Genomic DNA, 8,604 nt, shown 5'->3' on the forward strand with positions numbered 1-8,604 from the left:
ATCTCACTTTTTTTAAGCCTGAAGATGCTCTTTTCTTTGTCTTGTCACTAAATAGGATTTATGGCTCTTTGTTAAAATAATTTTTTTTTTAAGTGGAGTCTCTGTTGCCAAGGCTGGAGTGTAGTGGCACAATCCCGGCTCACTGCAACCTCTGCCTCCCAGGTTCAAGCGGTTCTCCTGCCTCAGCCTCCTGAGTAGCTGGGATTACAGATGCCTGCCACCACGCCTGGCTAATTTTTCTGTTTTTAGTAGAAACAGGGTTTCACTATGTTGACTAGGCTGGTCTCGAACTCCTGACCTCAAGTGATCTGTCCGCCTCGGCCTCCCAAAATGCTGGGATTACAGGCGTGAGCCACTGCGCCCGGCCAATACTTAAAAAGCCACTGCCTTGAGAGAGAAATAATTTTGAACTGAAGCCTCTCCCAGGTGATGGGTACAGCAAGTGTTAATAAACTCCTGCTGGGTTTTCTCTTGTTAATCTGACTTTTGTTTTCAAGCAAGTCTAAACTAAGAATCTATAAGGGAAAGAAAAGAAATTACATTTCCTCACCTATAGCACTGAAGGAACCCAGGGAACTTCACCCAAAAATATGGCTCCCTAGTATAGTGAGTATTTTGAATTGAAAATCCTTAGAGATCAACAGAGGCTGAGAGAGTTTTCCCTTATCTGCATAAAGACCGACCCCCAAGGAGAACAGTTGCTTTCCTTCTCCTCCCTGTTATCTCCTTATCCACTGCAGAAAAGAATCCTGAGGAATACCGCCTCACCTGAACAGGCCCTTTGGCCCTCTAAGTATGCCATCCGTCCCCTTGACAACCAGGCCCCCTCCTGAGGCGGTCCGGGGTCAATCACCACATTCGCATAGAAACAGACACTTGTCACTTTGGAGACTCCAGGCTTTTTAGGAGCTGTGTGCCAGGGAGCAGGACAAAAACCAAATATATATTTCTTATCATAAATCACAATGTCATACTACCGTCTATTCATCCCTCCCCTCGGAACAGATAAGCTTGTCAGTTATCCTTTGGGTGGCTTACAGAAACATCTAACCCCACAGGGATGTTCTAAGAGGCTGACACATAAGAAAGGTAGAGGACATCCATCAGCTGTGCCTACTTAGGGCTCAAGCAGACCTGGTTATATTGCAGTCATTTCTGTCAACAAGAGCCTCCTGTGGCCCTGATGCTACGTAGCCTTAAAAATACTCTCCCCTGGAAGTAGACCCCTTTACCAGCCCCAGCAGACCAAAGCAAAATGAAGTCACTCATGCTAAAGTTCCATGTCACCAAACCAAAACTAAGCTACTTGACCTTCTGAGAAATCAGGAGAGAGAAATATAACCAGAGGCCAGCTTTAGCTGGCGCAACAAGGAAGTCTGTCCTGCGTTAACTCTCACAAAGAAGTAACCTAATGCTATTAATTGATCAGTTATTTTTCTATGGTTTTGTTTCCTTGTTTTCCCCTTAGAAAACTCACTGTTCTGCTACTGGCTGGTGGAAGCTTTCAAGCTTTCATTTTATTTTGTAGGATGGAGGCTGCCCTGATTCACGAATCACACATAAAAGCCAATTAAGATCTTTAAATTTGTTGTGATTTTGTCTTTTGACACAACTGTGGTTATTTATTCTGCTCATGAATTTGAAGATTGCAGGGCTTGGTGGAGAGAGCTTGCTTTGCTCTCTGGGGCACCCTCTGGGGCAGACCCCTGGAGGGTAGAGGACCTGCTTCGGAGATGTCTTACTCTGGGGCTGAAGTGTGGTTCCAGTCGTTGTCGGAGAGGGCAGCAAGGGCGGTGGGCCCCAGGTTTTGGTTTCTCTCCACACGGGGCCTTCTCCAAGGTCTGCCTGGGCTTTCTCACAGCACGGTGTCTGGTTCCAGGAGTAACGTCCCAAGAGAACAAAGAGGAAGAACCGAGAATTTCCATGATCTGGTATCAGGAGTCACAGGGCTTCACTTTGCTGTACTCTGTGTTGAGGCAGTCAAAGAGGTCTACTCTGATTCAGAGGAGGGGACACAGCCCTGATATCTTGGTGTCACAGATGACGTGTCACTGTGTAAGGAGATTGTGGGGGATGAGAGATATTGATGGCGCCATCTTTGGAAAATCCAATCTGCCAAAACTCTCCTGGGAAGTGATGACTTCCTTCCCAGCCTGGGGGCTGGAGGACGGGCAGCCTAGAAGGATCTGGGCTGTTCACCTTGAAGAGCGCAATCACTGAGGAGGTGGGTGAATTCCTTCCTGATCCTGGTCGGAAGTCAGGACTGCACTGAATGCACCTCGTGAGGGGGGCCAGCAAGCATGGCACTTGGGGCACTGGAAGGGTTGGGTTTTCCTCAGCGAGAGGGACCAGCAAGAGCAGAGATGTGATCTGCGTCTCTGCCACTTCTTCAAGCCTTAAACTACAGCCCTCAGGTTCCTTCCACCCCCAGCAGGAAGAATGTATATCTTGCTCTGTTGTGATTAAACATTTCTCCTTGATGAAGGCAGGGAGGTCCCAGGGAGCTGCTGATCCCTCAGGCTCAGCTGTGTCTGTACCAGTGCCTCCAGCATCTGCTCATAGATCCACACACAGCCCAGCATTTTGTTACCTATATTGATCACTGATGAGGAATTGAATGGAGTCTGGAATTTGGTTTCTGGTGAAGAAACTAGGGCACAGGAGCCGAAAGCCACATTTTCAGGTGTTTTCCTGGCTTTTTCCCCTCAGCAGAGACAGATTCTTTGATTAACGCAGAGCTAGTGTCTTTGCAGCTCCTAAGTGATCGATATGCTACTGCTCTCATCCGGACCTCTCAGCTACTCCAGTGAGTTAAGGCGATATTTAAAATGCTCACTGCAACTGCTTTGCATTTCTCCAGTGTCATCTACCTTGCTAATTGCTTGTGTTAAGCAATTAGCAGCTTCGCCAATCAGCCTGGGGTGTGCTGGCTGTGGGGATGAGATTTCTTCATGACTTGCTTTTCCCAGTGGATTGAGTGCATATTTCCGATTGGCATTAGTAAGGTTGAGTTTGCAATAGCAGCTGCCAGTGCCAGCTCCAGCCTGGAGAACAGGGACAGCCCCTGCCCTGATTTTTCCTCCCACTGGTCTCCCTTCATGTTTGTTATATCACCCAACCCCAGGCTCACAGGAGTAACTGAGGAACGGAAGCATGAAGCACAGACTATGCCTCCAGTTGTTAATGAGCCAGACCAGGTTTGCTGCAAAACAACCAGGTCACAGTAGTTTGGAGCACAGCTTCCATGCCTCCTAAAACACAGTGACAAATTGCTATTGGGAGTTTTTTGTTTTTAATTAAATTGGGAACAAGTGCTCCCGGAGCACTGGCAATGTCTCTGCTGACATGCACGGGGGCGCACGTTGCTCTGACGCCCACTTCTTTGCATGTGCTGAGGACACAAGAAGCTAAGCATTGCTCTGCCTGAGACTTAGCGCCTTCCATGATGATATCTGAAGCTGAAAAATATCCCGTGTCCGGACATACTGTGAATTACAGCACACTCAGCCAAAAATAGATCAGAGAGACTTTCTGAGAGTCACTCACTTCTCTGTCCACTTCGGAGAACTCAGCTTTGATTGGCATTATGGACAAAACAGATCTGATTTCTGTCCTCAACGGGCATTAAACAATCCTAGGAAAATACATCGCATATTATGATATGTGCTATGAATAATAATAATCTTAACAATCACAAACCATGATTAACATTAAGGAGCAGTTACTGTGAGTCAGACATTATTCTAAGCAACTGACATTTATCAACTCATTTGATCCTTACAAGAATTTTTTCGTTATTATCTCCACTTTACAAATGAAGAAATTTAGCATAGATGACGTGAAAACACCTTGCCAAAGTCAAGAGCTAATATGCTGTGGAGTCAGGACCTGGATGTGCAGCCAGACCCCAGGGCTCAGCTCATAATAGGGGAATGTGAATTCAAAGTCATGAGCTAATATGCTGTGCAGTCAGGACCTGGATGTGCAGACAGACTCCAGGGCTCAGCTCATAACAGGGGAATGTGAATTCATCCTTTGCTGGTTTTCTCTGTACTCTTATCTGGTCAGACTTGAGTCCCCACAGCCCTGCAGACACTGCTCTTGTCAAGGTCACCTTCATGATCTAAGCCCGGGGGTCTGTTCTCAGTCTTGGCCTCCCTGAATTCATCTGCGGCTTGCACAGCTGATTCCTTGAAGCACCATGGACGTGTGGCTGCAGCCAGATCCTGCTGCTTATCCTTCTACCTTTCTGTTCCTTGCACACTGTTCTCCTAGTTCCTTCTTGTCTCCCAACATCCAAACCTCACTGCCCTGGGCTCACTCCTTGGACCTCTTTGCCATTTTATATGTGCTTACTTCCTTGATGACCTCGCCCCATCTAATGGCTTCGAATAAATCTATATGGTGATGATTCCAGTTTACCTTGTGTTTTGACTTTTCCCTCAACCCTGGAGGACCAGCAAATCTAACTACATACTCAGCATTTTCATTTGGATGTCTAGTAGGACATTTCCAGGGTGATCTGCCCAAGATAGAGCTCCTGTCCACCCTCCCATCCTACTACCAAACTGACCTCATTCCCTGGCCTTCTGCATCCTGCCAGTGGTGATGCTCTCCTTCCAGTTGTTCAGGCTAAGACATTTGGTGTTATCCTTGATTGCCTTCTTGGCTTTGTTTATAAAAGATGCCCAGAATCTCCCTGTGCCCAGCACGGCCTCTCAGCACCCTGGTCCCAGCCCTGCTGCCTCCAGGCGGGCTTGATGCAGCAGCCAGTTTTCCTGTTCCTGGCATCCCTGCTGCAGCCACACAGGGCCCTGGTAGTGTGCAGGGATGTGGACCCCAGCATGGTCTAGAGCTTGACTTAGAAATTCAACTTTTGCTTCCGCTTCTGAGTAACTGTGCTTCTATGAGAATATCATTTAGACTCTTGTGGACGGAAAATGGGCCTGATATTAGTTTTTGCCCCTCAGAGTTGTTGATGTAGGTAAAGAGTTTGAACTTAGGTCTGGCTCATATTGAGGGCTCTACAACACTGCTATTATTATGAATGCAAAAGGCAAAGCACGGGACCCAGGGCTCAAATCCTCCACTGGCCTCCAGGTCGAAGTGAAACATAAACCACAACAGTGGCCTCCAGGGCTTCACCTTTCACCTCTGCCCCCTCTTCTTTTCTCCAGTCACCTCCTGCACTCACTCTGATGTGCCAGGCTCTGGCCTGTGGCCTCTGCATGTACTGTTTCCTCTGTCTGAAAGTCTCTTCCCCTATGAGGCCATCTCTGGTTTCCTATTCCACGTGGCAGTGCTGCTCCCAGGCCATCTACTCATCACCCAGCTTTCCCTTCCTGCATAGCAGCTGTCACCACTGACATCACACTGGCTATTGATCTTGTTCGTTGCCAGTCTCTCTGCTAGAATGTAAGCTTGGTGAAGGCAGTGGGTGGGAGGGAGTACTTTATTCTCTTCCGCATCCCAGCCTCTAGAGCCATGTTGTAACTGCCTACACAGTAGGCAGTTAATAATGGATGTTAATTGAATGATTAAATTAAATATAAAAACAGCTGGCACTTATTGGGTGCCAACAATCTTGCATACCGATTCCCATTCAATCCCACCATAGCTCTGTGCCATAGGGCCTTATTTTTAGATCTTTCACTTTGCTGATGAACAGAGTGAAGCACGGCATGGCTGACGTGCCCAAGGCCAATGGTGGGTGGGTGTGAAGCCAAGAGGCACCTCCGAAAGCCTAATTCTAGAGCTGCAACCATTCTGAATTTCAGTGAATTCTCAACCTGTCTGCTGTGTACATTTGCTTCCTCTCAGTGATCTCTATATTCTGAGTGGGGTTAGACTCTTGAAGTGTGGCTTGTGCCACTGAGGAGCTGAATTTTTAATTGGCTTCATTTGTATTAATTTAAATTTACATAGTTACACATGGCTGGTGGCTATCTTATTGTACAGTCCAGGTCAGCATGGCCTCTTACCAACAAAGCCCTCTCTTTCTCATTGTCTTGTGCCAACATTTCTTTTAAAAATAGATGTCTGCTATAGACTGAATATTTGTGTTCCCTCAAAATTCATGTTTTGAAATCCTCACTCCCCAAGTTGATGATATTAGGATGCAGGGCCTTTGGAAGTTGACTCCATCATGAGAGTGGAGCCCTCGAGAATGGGATTAGTGCCCTAATAAAAGAGGCCCCAGAGAGCTCCCTCACCCCTTTGCCATGTGAGGAAGCAGTAAAAAGCCACCATCTCTGAAGCAGAGAGCAGCCCTCAGCAGACACTGAATATGCCGGCGCCTGGATCTTGGACTTCCCAGCCTTCAGAACTGTGGGCAAGACGTCTCTATTGTTTCTAAATTATCAAGTCAAAGATATTTTGTTTCAGCACGTTGAATAGGCTAAGACAATGTCCTTACAGCCAGGTGAAGTGGGCCCTTCCTTTGACTAAGAGAAATGCATTATCCACTGTGGCAATATCATTGAAGGTCATCTGCTCATTGTGGCACAGAATTTTTGCCTGTCATTTTGCCGAAGATCTCATTTGCTTTCAAATTGCAAGTCTAGCAGAATCCCAGGGATCCAGTGGCCCTGATTCTCTGATTGTGTGTAATAGTAAATATTCTGTAGCAGTTGGAGAAGTGTGTTAATAGATGTCAACAGAGATGCAAGGTGATGCTTGTCAAATCACTGATTTTTAGAGCAGGGGTTTTTCAGAGTAGGTCTGGCAGGAATGGGTATGTTCCTTCCCCCAAGGCCCTGACACCTTTTATTCAAACATAAATCATTCTATTCTTTCACAGACAGACAAATGAGACAACTCTGGGATTGACCAAAGGGTATTCTTTCCATTTCAATTCCAACTTGTTGGTTCTGATATTCCTTTGGGGGCCACTTTTATTTGCCATGCTATGTTGATTGTCTGAGGAAGTAACTCAACAGGAAATACAATTATTGCAGAACTGTGGTGCTGTACTGCAAATTTCACAACAGAGTTGCTGGGATTCCTGGTTCTTAGGGCCCATGTTTGTTGAGGTTCACAGCAGCATAGGATTGACAGAGCAATGCACACCTGCATGGATCCCTTGGCTTAGGAATGGGAGCGTTGCAGTTGGCTGGGACTGCTGACACTTAACTGCAACCCAGGGATCTCTCGAAGCAGTTGCTGGTTTGGCTCCAATTACTGTCATGTATCTAATACTTTAAAGGGTATGCAAGAAACACAGAAGCAAAACCAATTTCAGACTCAGCTTTCTTCTCTCAAGGATCCCCATGTAGCCCAATGCTTGGGGAAGACTGCTGGATGAGTGGTGGCATGCAAGGTGGTTAGAAAGCTGCTATTTCCAAGTCATTCAGACCAAGCCTTTGAAGGACACTCATGGCCTCAGTCACTCAGTATGCACCTACCAGCCACTTTCTCCTGCGTGCATCTCTGTCATCACTGTGTTTTGTCAGTGGAGGCGAGACGCAGGGCTTCCCAGGGCTGGGATGGTGGTGAGCACGCCTCATAAACATGCTCTGTGAGTGGGAGAATTCGAATGCTGCATGCCAGCTGACTTTCTGTCACCCACACTGACCCTCTCAATACTGTATGCTGAGCTCCACTAACTCCCATACTATGTAATTGATGGAGTGGAACAAACTTCACAGCAAGTTAAATGCAGACTTTATTCAAGCTCCAAGGGACTTGGAAAGACGTTCAGCCCAGTCAGCCCAGATGAGCCCACCTCTGTGAGCCCCTTGATATGGAATGGCGGCTTGTATGTCTGTGTCAACAGGAAGCTCACTGCATTGTGACTCAGGTGAGGAGGGCTGCCCTGGGAGCAAACTCCTCTGCAGCCATCATCACGACAGGCACAGCACAAGGGTGAGTCTCTCATCTGGCCAGAGCCTCCCCAACCCACTGGGGCAGCAGTCACATCAAAGGCCTGCCCTGTGATGCACCAGCCTGGAGGGGGGCATATGCCCATTAGGGCTTTGGTGCCTCCAGTGGGTACAGAAGTCTGGAAAAGCTGGGAATGTTTCTCTCGGGGGAAAGGTTGACTTTACGTGCAAACCAATTTATATGTGTCTGCCTTTTCTGGAGGATGACCTGGAAAAATGAGGTGCACATACTATCCATGCACTGAGAGACAAGGTGGGACACCCCATGAGAGTGGTACAGGCAGTTATTTTGGGTGCTAAGCAGTTAGGGTGATTTTTGGCTGGAGGTATTCAGGGAGGCTAATCTCTGGCATTTTGATTGGTGGGATCAAGAAGGCAGGGGAAAAGCTACAGAGATAGGGATAAGGGGAACCCACGCAGGCTGGAGTTTTTGGAGAGTGGAGTGAGGTGGAGAATATGGCAGCACATGGACCCTAACAGTATCACAGCAGCCTGTGGACATCAGTCACAGAGCTCGGGTCCAACTCGGAAAGCATCAGGAGCATTTGAGACTTTGGGGAAAGAAAGACCTCATCAAGGTGGGCTTCTAAGAAGACTCCCCCTGCCAGTTGAGCAGGAAGCGGGAGGGAGGAGGGAAGCCAGTGTCTCCCCCTGCCTCCTTGCAGAGGAACGATATTTGTAACAGCAGGTTCTTGGGGGTGGATGTGGTCTCAAGTAAGATGGC

At 47.5% G+C, this 8,604-nt stretch overlaps 1 long non-coding RNA gene across 1 annotated transcript; it reads right to left on the bottom strand.

Moving 5' to 3' along the window:
• Positions 1–1,492: 1,492 nt before the first annotated feature.
• Positions 1,493–7,335, bottom strand: LOC107969974 (uncharacterized). The gene is made up of 2 exons (XR_001712158.2): positions 4,574–7,335; positions 1,493–3,634 (listed from the first exon to the last, which is right to left on the bottom strand). It is a non-coding gene; the product is annotated as an uncharacterized LOC107969974 (long non-coding RNA).
• Between the last annotated feature and the right edge of the window lie 1,269 nt (positions 7,336–8,604).

Source organism: Pan troglodytes, chromosome 21, assembly GCF_028858775.2.
Source record: "Pan troglodytes isolate AG18354 chromosome 21, NHGRI_mPanTro3-v2.0_pri, whole genome shotgun sequence".
Taxonomy (NCBI): Eukaryota; Metazoa; Chordata; class Mammalia; order Primates; family Hominidae; genus Pan; species Pan troglodytes.